Source organism: Gorilla gorilla, chromosome 15 (assembly GCF_029281585.2).
Source record: "Gorilla gorilla gorilla isolate KB3781 chromosome 15, NHGRI_mGorGor1-v2.1_pri, whole genome shotgun sequence".
NCBI classification, from domain to species: domain Eukaryota; kingdom Metazoa; phylum Chordata; class Mammalia; order Primates; family Hominidae; genus Gorilla; species Gorilla gorilla.
Genome location: NC_073239.2, coordinates 32,596,544 through 32,612,041, shown reverse-complemented (window position 1 = coordinate 32,612,041; position 15,498 = coordinate 32,596,544). Strand labels below are relative to the sequence as shown.

The 15,498-nt window shown below is 46.4% G+C and overlaps 1 long non-coding RNA gene across 2 annotated transcripts; it reads left to right on the top strand.

The window, feature by feature from the left end:
• LOC101126600 (Putative dehydrogenase/reductase SDR family member 4-like 1) lies at window positions 1–15,291 on the top strand. Of its 2 annotated transcripts, XR_008671567.2 has the most exons (10): window positions 1–578; window positions 1,693–1,870; window positions 6,637–6,690; window positions 7,753–7,802; window positions 11,144–11,150; window positions 12,102–12,172; window positions 12,272–12,323; window positions 12,628–12,762; window positions 13,232–13,287; window positions 14,773–15,291. It is a non-coding gene; the product is annotated as a Putative dehydrogenase/reductase SDR family member 4-like 1 (long non-coding RNA). The 2 variants fall into 2 exon arrangements; XR_008671568.2 differs by lacking the exons at window positions 6,637–6,690; window positions 7,753–7,802; window positions 11,144–11,150; window positions 12,102–12,172; window positions 12,272–12,323 and having other exon boundaries at window positions 11–578; window positions 1,693–1,957.
• The last annotated feature ends 207 nt before the right edge of the window (window positions 15,292–15,498 follow it).

Genomic DNA, 15,498 nt, shown 5'->3' with positions numbered 1-15,498 from the left:
TCAAAACATTTGCCCTCCTGTGGGCTGTCACATACATAGACCCAGACTTTCTTGGAGAAGGAATTCTGAAGAAGCAAAAGCAACCAACTCAAAACCCCTACTTCCCCAAGAAGAAAACGTGGGCAAGCAGATGCAGAAAGGCAGCAGCCAAAGCCTGCGGGTTCCTGCGGGGGCCAGGGGAGGGGCGAGCCCTACAGGCAACTTGAACGGAGAGCGCTTTGATCACCCGCCAGCCCGGGAAGGCAAGCCCCAGTCAGGCGGAAGGTAGATGGTGGAGGGGCGCGGCGACTGGCGGGCGGCGGGAGGCACCAACCGCCACAGACCACTCCCAGCTGGCCGAGGGCGGGGAGGGGGCAGGCAGGGAAGCGGCCCGCCCTTCGTCCTGCCCCTCGCCCTACTCTCTGTCACCTCCGCTGGAAGGAGTGGACCCCAGACTTGCTGGTCTGATCCATGCACAAGGCGGGGCTGCTAGGCCACTGTGCCCGGGCACGGAAGTCGGTGCGGATGGCCAGCTCCGGGATGACCCGCCGGGACCCGCTCACAAATAAGGTGGCCCTGGTAACGGCCTCCACCGACGGGTGAGTGTTGGTGCCGGAGTTTCTGAGGCCCTGGCTGCCTGGAAACAGGCACTGGTGTCTCGTCCTTTGCCTCCAGTGCCCCTGTCCTCAGACCTCACATACCGCCGAAGTCTGGCCATGGAAAAAAAGTAACCACGTGGTCCGCCTGAAGCCCCTCCGAATCCCCTGGCCCTGGACCCTCCCTTGCCTGCCTTCGTGTCCCTGCTGCCTCTGGCACAACTGTGCCACCTCTGTGAAGTCCCATCGATCTAGTCCCCCCAGTGTTCTGGGCTGCCCCCGTCAACCAGCACCACCTAGCGTCCTGGAAGACCAGAAACTAGAAATCCAAGGGAATCTGGATTTCAAAATCCTATCCCAAGGCCTCCAGCACTTTGAAAATGTACCAGACATTCTATTTGGGCACCGGAAAGTCTCCCGGAACCCCTCCCCCATACCTAGATGGGACACCAGAGCCATGTGTCGAGATTTTTGTTTAGGTCGGTACATCTGGGCCGACCTTCGCCAGCCTGTTTCTCACCCAGCACTCTTGTCTGTCCTGGTTCTCATTTCTACAGGACTTTGCTAGATGCCAACTCTTCACAAAACTAAAATACAAATGTAGGTAAAATGCTAATGGCTGACAAGTGCAAAATGTGTAACTCTTCCTCCCAAGGCAATATTTACATTTTTGACCGGAGACCATCTTTTCACATGCACCCCAAAAAATAATTAAGGATAGAATTTTGAGAATGATGTAGACTAGTAAGAAAGAAACCTGGAGGCAGGGCTGTTCTGAGTGAGACCCTCGAATCACGGAAGTGGCTGCTGCTGCAAACCCAGCTCATTTCTCACCTCTCAGTCCCAAGAGGGGATGAAGCCTGTCACCCATGGTGGGAACTGTAGAAAGTGATGTCAGTTCTTGGGAACTGAGGCTGCAGTCCAAGATGGTAATAAAAATAAGTAAAGGAACGCCAAAAATGGCTGTGCCATTAAGCCTGTTTTACACGTAGTAGAGACACATGGAGGTCATATAGAGAAAGAGCCAGAATTCAAAACCGGGCAGTCTAACTTCAGAGCCCATGCTGTCGATCTCTTCCCCTGCACAAGCCTTAGCAGTCTTTGTCTCTGCTCACAGGATCGGCTTCGCCGTCGCCCAGCGTCTGGCCCAAGACGGGGCCCACGTGGTTGTCAGCAGCCGGAAGCAGCAGAATGTGGACAAGGCAGTGGCCACGCTGCAGGGGGAGGGGCTGAGCATGACGGGCACCGTGTGCCATGTGGGGAAGGTGAAGGACTGGGAGCGGCTGGTGGCCACAGTGAGCTGCAGGGAAATGGGCACAGAGCCAGGAGGTGGAAAAGGGAGCCAGCCTGAGCCTCCTTCCCTGCTTTCCTGGACAGCATTGGTGAGATCCAATGCAGTGATGTTAACTAAAACATAACAGTGTGTTCTGCATACCCAACCAGCCCACCAGCACATTTTTATTGTGTGCCTTTCTATTATGTCCATATATTAAAGTTGGAGAATAATCCCATCCCAATCAGAGAATGTTAAAACATTCTAATGCTTCAACCCTGCATCATCCGTTGCATACCCCAAAGAAACCGCTGGTACTGGTTCTCCAGTAATTTTCAATCTAACTGGACAGATGAGAAGGGTAAATACAATCACAAAATAGATGTTCCCTCCCATGAGCTAATAAACAATCCCCTCTTCTTCAGCTTACAGAGTCAAGTCCCTGGGAACTTCAGGAAGCAGCCCACCATGTTTCAACCACTTACTATGTGCAATTTCCTGTGTTCAGAGCCTTACACAGGTTATCTCTAGACCTGACAACAACCCAAGCAAGGCAAGGACTATTCTCTCGGTCTGCAGACGCTGGCTCAGATAGCTGGAGCAACTTCCCAAGGTCCCACAGCCAGTAAGGAAAGACCCAGACCTCCCAAGCTCCCTTCCTTTATTGGCTGCCTGTGGACTACCGGGTACTGGACTTTAGTCTCAAAGAAAGTATATAAGTCAGTGTCACAGTTAGTAGTGGATACCAGCCTTCCAGCTGCAGAAGGAAATATGAACCATCCAGCAAAGCAAGCTCCTCTTCCCTTGAGGCTCAGAATACACACTTTATTTCCCAGAGTGGAAGGGAGAATCTACCCACAAATGGAAAGTACAGGGTTGTGCTAACAGATTGGAAGGTTGGCAGAAATAATTTGCATAATCTTAGAAGAGGAGGATCTTAAGCAATAGTAGGCAGTAGCATGGTAGACAGTATAGGGTAATTCCATTTTTAAGGAACTGTCTGGCAAATGCTCAAATGTGCATTGGAAAGAGCCAAATGTGAGTCCTAGAAAGTCACCTTGCCTGGCCTAGGCTGGTGGACAGAGCCCAAGATTGGGGCCTTGATCCTGATGGTGGAAGGAGCCGTTTGGGAGTCTGGGTCAATTAGTGACTAACCATATCACATGTAAGTAGCAATGTAATGTGAAAACGCTGTTGGGAAAACATCCTGTGGCCCCCACCAGGTTCACTTAACATGGCCTACAGGCCTGGCCCAGAAGTGGTACTTGAGCTAAACCTTAAGGAATGGATGGGAATGGACAGATGGAATAGTGATGAGGTTCCAGATAACTCTGCAAAATGAGCAGACAGCCAAGGAGGAACTGAAGGAAAGAGAGGAGCACTGTCAGGCCACAATGGAGAGCACAGGCTCAGGAGTACTGCTGGGAAAGGGGCTGCATTGGAAAGATAGAGGCCGTGGGCCTCCATATCCTTTTTTTTTTTTTTTTTTTTTGTGACGGAGTTTCACTCTTGTCGCCTAGGCTGGAGTACAGTGGCACCATCTCGGCTTACTGCCACCTCTGCCTCCCAGGTTCAAGCAATTCTCCTGCCTCAGCCTCCTGAGTAGCTGGGATTACAGGCATCCACCACCACGTCCAGCTAATTTTTGTATTTTTACTAGAGACGGGGTTTCACCATGTTGGCCAGGCTGGTCTTGAACTCCTGACCTCAGGTGATCCACCCCCTCAGCCTCCCAAAGTGCTGGGATTACAGGTGTGAGCCACTGCGCCCGGCCATAGCTTCTTAAAAGGATATGTTAAGGACCTTAAAAGGATATGGCCTCTTAAAAGGATATGTTTACACATTCTTGCAGCAAATAACAAGCCATGTGAGGTTTTGAGCAAGAGAAAGATGGTTATTAGGAAAGCTAATCTGGCTCTGGTAGGAAGGATATACAGAGGAGACACCGAATCCAGGGCATCAGTGAGGAAGCTGTTGCTGTCGTCCAGGTTTAGAGCAGTGGCGGCGGGACTGGAATAGATGTGCCCAAGAGACATTCAGTGGAAACGAACCAAGATTTTCCAACCCCATGTCAAAAAGTGGGAAATAGAGAAGTCAAAAATGACTCTCAGGTACTTTGTATGACCATTGTCAGAGAGGAGAATGATAGAATACTTGTCAGCAATTTGAAATGTCTTCTGCCAGTTGCCACATGTTACCCTGCAATGAGAAAAGCTACTGCCCTGAGAATGGATACTACCCAGTGGCCTCCTCATCTGCACCACAAAGCTTCTCACTGGTGTTGTAAGTGGAAACCAGAGTAGCTGCCTATCTGCTTGATTATATTTTTTCTTAAAAATGTATAACTATCAGAACACAGAACAAACAGCTCCTAACCGCTTTAGTGTAGTGATCACACAATTTAGAACAACACTTAGAAGACATCTTTTTTTTGTTTTCCCCCAGAGACAGGGCCTCACTCTGTTGCCCAGGCTGGAGTGCAGTGGCATGACCATAGCTCACTGTAACCTCCAACTCTTGAGCTCAAGCAATCCTCCCCCGTCAGCCTCCCAAGTGGCTAAGATTATAGGCATGCACCACCACGCCAGTTCATCTTTTAAATTTGTTGTAGAGTTGGGGCTTTATTGCCCAGGCTGGTTTTGAACTCCTGGCCTCAAGCAGTCCTCTGTACTGGCCCTACCAAAGTGCTAGGATTATAGGTGTGAGCCACCACACCCAGCCTCATTCATCTTTTATGATTTTTCTATCTCTGTTCATTCAAAACCCAGCCTCCTCCCATCTCTGTGCTGACAGACCTGGAAGGAGAGGGGCATGGGGTATGCAGCAGAGTAGAAAATGTCTCCAGGTGATTCTGGAGCAATCCACTGTCTTCTCCCAGCCCAAACACACGTGCACTGAGCACAGCACACATCACTTATTAACTTATTCTGCACCTCCCTAGTAACAAGTCCATTGGTGAGACTTACACAGAGCCAAGGCAGGTGACTTGGCTTTGTGCCAGGATGCCAAAATTTAAAGGGTGCAAGAAAGTATTCATACTGGTTTTAAAAGAGTACATGACTTTAAATTTTGTTAGATTTACATGTTGACAGCCCAGGCATTTCTTCAACCGTGTTGAAGGTTAGCACCTAGTTAACAAGAATAATTAGTTAAAATGGGAAGCTAGCAGATGGTGTACATTGTTAATAACACCCCTCCGTGTGCCAAATCCGAAGCACAAAGTTGACCAAGGGCCCATGTACTGCTACTTGCCCAAGGCATCAAAATTGCCAGTTCCGGGCAAATGCAAAGTCTGGTTTCAGGGTGGCTTTGTACTGAAAACCCTTGTTGGCAGATTCTGCTTGGCCATTCATTACTCTAGCACATGCCTCACTACCTACTTATAACTTATTAAGGAGGTGAGATGTTGCCTTTCTTGGCTTTCTCAGTTTAAATTTCACTTTCTGCCTTGAATCCTTCCTGCCTCCAGGTCAAAAGAGAGAGACAGAGACAGGGAAAATGACATCATAACCAAATATGGAATTGCTTTAAATTCAGGCTGGTATCTTCTCCCATCATGGCTCTCCTGGGCAGCCGGTTTACTAATGACCCCAACTCACTTTCAGAGGGCTCTTACGAATTAGCTCTGTGCTACAAAGTGGGAGACTGACCTCAGTTCTTCTACCACTGACTAGCTTTATGCCCTGAACAAATCACTTTCCCCAACACGGAATAAGCAGGCCTCCTCTTCTTAGCTAGCCCCAGTGTGTTACTACTGAACTATATGATCTTGAGAAAATTCCCTGAACCTGTTTCATCATCTCCACCTTAAGGACATTGGAATAGATGATCTCAAAGCCCCCTCCAGGGTAACTTTCTACAGCTCTATTTAAGCCAGTTTTTCCATTCAGGTAAGTGTGGCCAGATTGACTTTGAAATAATGGTAACTTATTCAAGAAGAACTGGACAGTAAGCACTTGGAGAAATGTGGGTGGAACTCAGTGTGAAAGGAAGAGGAGGGGTCTGGAAATAGATTTTGGGGTGAGATTTGAAATCACGAGAATGAAGGAGCTCCCGAATGGGAAAATGTAAAGAAAAGAGCATAGGGTCAGAGACAGCCTTAGAAGAATAGGAGGTGGGAAGAAAATACTGCAGAAGAAATAAGGCCAACTTCCTGGTGGCTCACACCTGTAACACTTTGGGAGGCCGGGCATTAGCTTTAGCTAATGGCTAAAGCTCAGGTGGATGGCTTTAGCTCAGGAGTTCCAGACCAGCCTGGGCAACATGGCAAGACCCTGTCTCTACAAAAAGTACAAAAATTGCCCAGGTGTGATGGCACGCACCTGTATTCTCAGCTACTTGGGGGGCTGAGGCAGGAGGATGGCTTGAACCCAGTAGGTCAAGGCTGCGGTGAGCTGGGATCATGCCACTGAACTCCAGCCTGGGTGACAGAGCAAGACTCCATCTAAAAAAAGAAAGAAGCCAACCTTAAATGGTTAGCAGCAGATCTTAGGATAGTTTTCAAAAAAGATGTTTTAAGAAATAGAAGTTATTTTGACGATAGTTCCTAAGAAGGAAGTTTTGTTGTTGTAGTTGTTGTTTTTAATATAGGGATAAGGTCTCCCTTTGTTGCCCAGGCTTCTCTCAAACTCCTCAGTTCAAGTGGTCCTCCCACCGTGACCTCCCAAAGTGCCACGATTCCCGGCGTGAGCCACCACGCCCCACACAGAAGGAAGTTTTTATCAACGTGAATAAATGCACCTCCCTTACTTACTGCAGCCCTGGTCCAGAACTTACCCCTCTCGCTAGGCTATGAAGCTTCATGGAGTTATTGGTATCCTATCAATATCGATAACAAACTCCGTCTGCTTTTAGAATGTGTTTATCAAGTGCAGTGTAAATGTGAGGACTCTTTGCCACGTGCCACACACCTGGAGCACACCTGGTAAAGGGCGGGTGGAGGCCGCTTCCTCTGTCCCTGCCCTTCTCATTCGTTTCTGCTGCTCTTACTTCTGTCTGCTTCCATCTGCCCTTCACTATCCACCGTCTGCTCCCCTCCCCAGCCTTCTTCCCGGCATGCTCTGCTACCTGGTTGATTTCCAACAGAGACGTGGCAGCCAACAACTATGACACTTAAACTTACACACCCAACTGTCCCCCTTTCAGCTGCCAAAAAGGAATCATTTTTCATTAGCTGGGAAATATTAAAAGCTGCTAGTTAAGTAAAATACTAATTCTGGTGAAATAACCAGTTGCCACTTTATAACATACATCCTTTAAAAAAGTAAAAATAAAAACCTATATTATTTTCTTCTTAACTGCAATGTCAAGAAAATCTGAGATCCAGATGTCTATATTCAAGTGGTACAATATTGGGTTTTATGTGTAAGTATATAATTACATTACATTCGTAATATATTTCACACATATTCTTTAATTACAAAGCTTTAATTAAAATATTTGTCTTTGTTTATAAGGTTAATAGTCCCACGATTTGGAAATGCTAATTTTTTATGATCTCCCATGGTTTTGCTTTTTACTCTGATGTTGTATTAGTCTGTTTTGCGTTGCTACAAAGGAATACCTGAGCTGGGCAATTTATAAAGAAAAAGAGGGTTGTGGCCGGGCGCGGTGGCTCACGCCTGTAATCCCAACACTTTGGGAGGTCGAGGCAGGCAGATCACGAGGTCAGGAGATCGAGACCATCCTGGCTAACATGGTGAAAGCCTGTCTCTACTAAAAATACAAAAAATTAGCCGGGCGTGGTGGCGGGCACCTGTAGTCTCAGCTACTTGGGAGGCTGAGGCAAGAGAATGGTGTGAACCCGGGAGGCGGAGATTGCAGTGAGCTGAGATTGCGCCACTGCACTCCAGCCTGGGCGACAGAGCGAGACTCCGTCTCAAAAAAAAAAAAAAGAAAGAAAAGAAAAGAGGGTTGTTTTGGTTTACACTTCTGCAGACTGTAGAAGAAGCGTGGTGCCAGTATCTGCTTCTGATGAGGCTTCAGGTAGCTTACAATCATAGCAGAAGGCAAAAGGGAGCACGCGTGTTACATGGCAAGAGAGGAAGTGAGATACCAGGCTTTTAAACAACTAGCTCTGGCATGAACTAATAGAGTGAGAACTCACTCATTGCCACCGGGAGGGCACCAAGCCATTCATAAGGGATCCACCCCATGACCCAAAAACCTCACGCCAGGTTCCACCTTGAACGCTGGTGATCACATTTCAACATGGGACTTAGAGGGGACAAACATACCAACTATATCAGATGTCATCAAACATTTCTCAACACTAAAGTATCAGGATGTGAAAATACTATGATTTATTTACCAGTGTTTCATACACATAAAGACCAAAGTGCCAAAATGTTCTTCTGTGAGCTAGTTTTTTATTGTTAAGCTTTGTCCCTTTTTTTTTTTTCCTCGCTGTGTCATCGAGGCTGGAGTGCAGTGCTGCGATCTAGCTCACTGCAACCCCCACCTCCCAGGTTCAAGCGATTCTTGTGCCTCAGCCTGCCAATTACCTGGGACTACAGGCATGTGCCACCATGCCCGGCTAATTTTTGATATTTTTAGTAGAGACAGGCTTTCACTGTGTTGCCCAGGCTGGTCTCAAATTCCTGGCCTCAACTGATCCACCCACCTCGGCCTCCCAAAGTGCTGGAATTATAGGCGTGAGCCACTGCACCCAGACAGATTCTGATAGTCTTTACAATGGAGGAACATCTTTCATGAACAGTCTGAATAGAGACCCTATGAAAGTCAGTTTTAAACTAAGTACAGGCACACCTCAGAGATATTGTGGGTCTGGTTCCAGGCCACCACACAATAAAGTGAATATTATAATGAAGTGAGTCACATGAATTTTTTGGTTTCCCAGTCCATATGAAAGTTAGGTTTACATTATAATGATCATCTAATGGTTGTCTATTAAATGAGCAATAGCATTATGTCTTTAAAAATATATACATATCTTAATTTTAAAATACTTTATTGCTAAAAAGTGCTAACAATGATCTGAGCCTTTAGAAGTTGTAATCTTTTTGCTGGTGGAGGGTCTTTTTTTTTTTTTTTTTTTTTTTAGATGGAGTCTCACTGTGTATAGCCCAGGCTGCAGTGCAATGGCACCATCTCAGCTCACTGCAACCTCCGCCTCCCAGGTTCAAGCGATTCTCCCACCTCAGCCTCCTGAGTAGCTGGGACTATAGGCGCCCGCCACCACACCCAGCTAATTTTTTGTATTTTTAGTAGAGATGGGGTTTCACCGTGTTAGCCAGGATGGTCTCAATCTCCTGACCTCGTGATTCACCCGCCTCGGTTTCCCAAAGTGCTAGGATTACAAGCGTGAGCCACCACACCCGGCCCTAGAGGGTCTTGCCTCAACATTGATGGTGGCTGACTTAGGGTGGTGTTGCTGAAGGCTGGGGTGGCTGTGGCAATTTCTTCAAATAAGACAGCAGTGAAGTTTGCCACATCAGTTGACTCTTCCTTTCACAAAAGATTTCCCTGTAGCATGCAATGCTGTTTGATAGCATTTACCCACAGTAGAACTTCTTTCAAAATTGGAGTCAATCCTATCAAACTCTGCCACTGCTTAATCAACTAAGTACATATAATATTCTAAATCCCGTGCTCTGATTTCAACAATGTTCATGGCATCTTCACCAGAAATAGATTCCATCCCAAGAAACCACTTTCTTTGCTTATCCGTAAGAACCAGCTCCTCAGCCATCTACATTTCGTCATGAGAGTGTAGCAATTCAGTCCCATCTTCCAGCTCCACTTCTAGTTCTCTTGCTATTTCCACCACATCTGCAGTTCCTTCCTCTGATGCAGTCTTGAACCCTTCCACGTCATCCATGAGGGTTGGAATCAACTTCTTCCAGACTCCTGTTAATCTAGATATTTTGACCTCCTCCCATGAATCACAAATATTCTTAATGGCGTCTAGAATGGTGGATCCTTTTTAGAAGGTTTTCAGTTGACTTTGCCCAGATAAATCAGAGGAATCACTATCCATGGCAGCTACAGCCTTACAAAATGTATTTCTTAAATAACAAGTCTTGCAAGTCAGAATTACCCCCTGATCCATGGGCTGCAGAATGGATGCTGTGTTAGCAGGCATGAAAACAACATTAATCTCCTTGTACATCTCCATCAGAGCTTTTGAGTGACCAGGTGCATTGTCAATGAGCAGTAACAGTTTGAAAGGAATCTTTTTCTGAGCAGTAGCTATCAACGGTGAGCTTAAAATATTCAGTTAACCATGCTATAAACAGATGTGCTGTTATTCAGGCTTTGTTGTTCCATTTATAGAGTATAGGCAGAGTAGATTTAGCATAAATCTTGAGAGCCCTAGAATTTTCAGAATGGTAAATGAGCATTGGCTTCAACTTAAAGTCACTGGCTGCATTGGCCCCTAAGAAGAGAATAAGCCTGTCCTTTGAAGTTTTGAAGCCATATTAACAATAAAGCTGTTTTGCTTTCTTATCATTTATGTGTTCACAGAAGTAGCACTTTTAATCTCCTTCAGAGATTTTTCCTTTGCACTCACCATTTGGCTACTGGTGCACACGGCCTAGCTTTCAGCCTGCCTCAGCTTTCAGTATGCCTTCCTCACTAAGCTCAATTATTTCCAGCTTTTGATTTAAAGTGTAAGATGTGTGACTCTTCCTTTCACTTGAACACCTAGAGGCCATTGTAGGGTTAATAATTGGCCTAATTTCAATGTAAATGTGTCTCAGGGAATATGGAGGCCCACAGAGAGGGAGAGAGATGGAAGAAGGGCGGAGCAGTCAGAACACACAACATTTATTGATTAAATTCACCTTCTTTTCTGGGTGTGGTTTGTGGTACCCCAAAACAATTATAATAAAAACAGGAAAGATCACAGATCACCGTAACAGACATAATAATAATGGAAAAGTCTGAAATATTCCAAGAATTACCAAAATGTGACCCAGAGACAAACTGAGCACATGCCATTGGAAAAATGGCTCCAATTAGCACAGGGTTGCCATGAACTTTCAATTTGTAAAAGACAAAATATCTGCAAAGAGTAATAAAATAAGGTGTGCCTGTAACTTTTCTTTTAGTTTATATATTATTTTAAATATCACAGTACATCAAATCCAAACATAATGGCTGATCCTTGATTGAACTCTGGACTTTAAACAGAAAAACACATTTCGGGGGCAATTGAGGCCAATATATTAGATAAAATTATCATCAATGTCAAACTTCTTGGGTGTGATAATGGATTATGGTTGTGTAAAAGAACATCCTTACTCTTTGGGAATGTATGCTAAGTATTTAGGGATAGAGCATTCTAATATCTGCAACTAAGCTTATTTATTTTAATTTTTTTATTTATTTCTTGAAATGGAATCTCGCTTTATTGCCCAGGCTGGAGTGCAGTGTTGCGATCTTGGCTCACTGCAACCTCCACCTCCCGGGTTCAAGCTATTCTCCTGTCCCATCCTCCTGAGTAGCTGGGATTATAGAAACGTGCCACCACATCTGGCTAATTTTTGTATTTTTAGTAGAGAAAAATTGGTGAATCTAAGTGAAGGATCTCTAGATTCTCCTTGTACTTCTATTTCCAATTTTTCTGTAAGATTGAAATATTTTAATATAAGCAGTTGTCTAGAACAATGTAAACAGGGTCATACATTTGTTTTAGATTATGGATGTGGGGATTCTGATTGTAGCCTGTCCCCCAGCTTCCCCAGAAGGTGCCTCCTCGTGCTCCCACTTTCTAACCATGACTAGCCAGACAGTCCACCCTAGAGGACCAATAGCATCTCACTCCCTAAATGCAGAAGCCAGAGAAGTGCTAGAACAACCCCAGGTATCCAAGGTCAGGCCACATTTTCCCTGAGAAGCATGGCCCACTCTAGGGCAGGTCCAGAAGGCTGACAATTCCAGACTTTCCCTACTTTGAAAAAACAGAGAAAACACAGCTCAAATCCGAAGGAGCCCTGAGAATTTAGGCTCCTTCTGGGCCAAATAATACTTGGCTGGTTATGAAACGAGATGAACCAGGCTCCATTTTTGCTCACCTGAACCTAATGTATCATTATCTAGCTGAGCAGCTGGTGAGAGCTACTTCTCCCTGAACCTCAGTTGCTTCATGTGTAAGATGCAGGTGTATCATCCTAAGATCTTCGTCAGCTCTGACAAACATCCTAGGAACCCACTCTAACTCCCCATTTTTTCATGCCTCCTCCAGTGCTCTTCACTCATGCTGTTTCCCCTCCTTCTCTTGGCTTCAGACTCTGGACATTAATGGGAAGGCCCCAGCCCTGATGACAAAGGCAGTGGTGCCAGAAATGGAGAAACGAGGGTACAGAGAGTGAGAGAGAGCCTGGGTGAGATGGGACCCCACACAGGCTGAGGGCAGTGGTCCACACTGGGAAGACGGTCAGCTCTCTTCTTTTTCCAGGGGTGGTTCAGTGGGGTTCCTGGCCTCTGTAGCAGCCTTCAGGCCACTTCCTGTAAGAACCCTTTTGTTTGCCCCTTCCATCCCACCCTCCACTCCACATCTTTTCACCCCTCCTGTTACATAACCCAAGGCAGTTTGTGTCCCCTTTTAGAATCACACCACCAAGTCCCTGCCCACAAAATAGATGCCTTGCCTCCACAAACCATAACCTAGGGGAGGTTTAGCCACAAGACAGTTTCCTAACTGTGCCCCTCCCTTACAGGAGATCCCTATTGAGCACTGCCCTCTATGTCTAGTTATTAGAACCAAGAATGACCTGGAAACTATGAGTCTAACACATTCTCTTCTTTCTCCAGGGCTTCAGTCCTTACAATGTCAGTAAAACAGCCTTGCTGGGCCTCAGCAAGACCCTGGCCATAGAGCTGGCCCCAAGGAACATTAGGGTGAACTGCCTGGCACCTGGACTTATCAAGACTAGCTTCAGCAGGATGGTGAGGAAGGGGAGCTTTGCATCCCACTGGGACCCCTTGAAAGGCATCCATCATCTTGGACAGGGAAACCCAGTACCTGAGTCCTGAGCTCTCAACCACTCCATTCTCCTTCCCTGGTCTTTTCCATATTCCCTCTCTGTACCAGCTGCCCTATCCAAGCCACACTCCTATCACACCTTTCCTGAGGTGCAGAGTGGAGACTGAGGTATTCACACTCTACTCACACTGTTTCCTCCCTCCTTACATGGATGAGAATTGGAGAGACACAGCAAAATGCATCACTAGAACCTGAAACAAATGAAACAGATGAGGACAGTGGGGAGAGCTGGGAGCTAGAAAAAAATAGGAAGTGAAAGAGGGAAGTCTCTCCATCCTTCCTGTCAGTTGCCATGAGGATGGGCAGTTTCTTCCCTTTCTGTTCCTCACTTTCCTCTTCTTAAACATAAAGAGATTTCCCTTCTTCCTGCAGCTCTGGATGGACAAGGAAAAAGAGAAAAGCATGAAAGAAACCCTGCGGATAAGAAGGTAAACTGTCATGCGGGCAAGGGCACTAAGAGACATGAAGATGGGAAGGTCTGGTCCCTAGCAGCCCACAGCCCGCTGTCTCAGTCCCACAGATAACACAGGCAGGCTCTCCTCTGCCTCACAGACCACAAATTCATAAACACTATCACTGCAGTGACCTGAGCAAGAAGTCAGCTTCGCTTTCAAAAGGTAAACACAGAGACCTCAGGGTTTCAGCAGTGCAGAGCTCTGGGAGAAGCCCTGAGTCCTCTCTCCACCTGGGGGATTGCCTCCACCTCTAAGCATCCATGGAGACCAGGGACCAAAACCAAAACCATGCTTTTTTAGTTCCCTTGAATAATGACACATGTTTACAAAACTCAGGTTGATGATCTACAATCCAAATGTAAAGAATGAAGAGTTTTACTAAGCCCCAAATTCCCCTTGCCTAAGGAGTTACTTTCTTCCCCAGTGAGCTGGGTGAACGGTTCAAGCACCTTTGTCGGGCTCCCTTTCCTCTAAGTTCCCTGCCTCTCTTTAGCTTCTGGCTTCAAGGACAAATGCCAGCAATGCCTAACTCTGTACTGGTCCAGACATCCCAAATCTTCCCAAAGCCATTCTGATGTCAGGCATGAGCTACAGGCCTGGTTCATAACTCATTAATAAGTCAGGGGATTGTCAACCTAGAGCTCCAATGAATGATCTAGCCCATGTAGCGCAATACTGGATTCACATTAGAATCACCTGGGGAGCTTTTTAAACTGCAGGTGCTCAGGCCCCACCCACGCCCAAAGATTCTTTCTTAATTGGTCCAAGGTAGGACTTGACCATCTAGGGTTTTGTTTTTCTTTGTCTTTTCTTTTCTTTTTTTGTTTAAGCCTCTCAAATGATTGCAAGGTACAGCTAGAATGGAGAAGCATTAATTCAGCCCTTCTAGGTTTGAGTTACTCTGCCCACCTCTAGAGCATTCTGTGGCAGGCAGATTAAAGTGTCTCCTAACTATGCAGTCACTGATAAAATAAGAATTAGCACATTCTCACCAAATGAACCTGACTTTAAGGCACAAGTATAGATTCCTGAAAAAATTGTCTCTAAGTTGAACTTGTACAAATGGAATCATTTTAAACACTCCATTTACTGTCACACAGACTCCCTGATACTTTAGTGTGTGCACACGTGAAACCATTTTTTTGAAGTATGAAATAATTGCTTACTATTTTACCTGTATAACTTTGGATTTTGGTGTCCTGAGCTCTCTAAAAAACAGTGTCTCTATAGTATTTGAATATTATGGGTAATGGTTTTTGCAGAGTACAGTATGCTTATACTAAATTATAACAGCATATCCTCATGGTAACACTATTTGATAGGCAGAAAGCTTGTACACTGATCCTGAAAAAGTCATCTGATAATTCTTGATTAAGCAAATTTCATTCCCTGTGTCCCAGGTGAGGGAGGCAGACCTGTTTGATTTTTACCCCCTTCCTTGCTTCCCCTATTCCCCAGGTTAGGCGAGCCAGAGGATTGTGCTGGCATCGTGTCTTTCCTGTGCTCTGAAGATGCCAGCTACATCACTGGGGAAACAGTGGTGGTGGGTGGAGGAACCCCGTCCCGCCTCTGAGGACCGGGAGACAGCCCACAGGGCAGAGTTGGGCTCTAGCTCCTGGTGCTGTTCCTGCATTCATCCACTGGCCTTTCCCACCTCTGCTCACCTTACTGTTCACCTCATAAAATCAGTTCTGCCCTGTGAAAAGATCCAGCCTTCCCGGCCGTCAAGGTGGCGTCTTACTCGGGATTCCTGCTGTTGTTGTGGCCTTGGGTAAAGGCCTCCCCTGAGAACACAGGACAGGCCTGCTGACAAGGCTGAGTCTACCTTGGCAAAGACCAAGATATTTTTTGCCCAGGCCACTGGGGAATTTGAGGGGAGATGAGAGAGAAGGAAGCTGGAGTGGAAGGAGCAGAGTTGCAAATTAACAACTTGCAAATGAGGTGCAAATAAAATGCAGATGATTGCGCGGCTTTGAATCGAATCGACGTTTTCTCAGTGTGGGGTGCTTAGCTGAGCAGAGAGCAGAAGTCTGGCCAGGCTGGATCTGTGGATCCCCCAGCCCTCCTCCCTGTCTCCAGGACCTGAGCGTGATGTTCAGGGGTGGAGGTGTCTGCAGAGCTGCCAACTGGAAGGAAGGTGGCACGGGAACTCCCAGGACGCCACGGGGATCCCCGAGGCAGGGC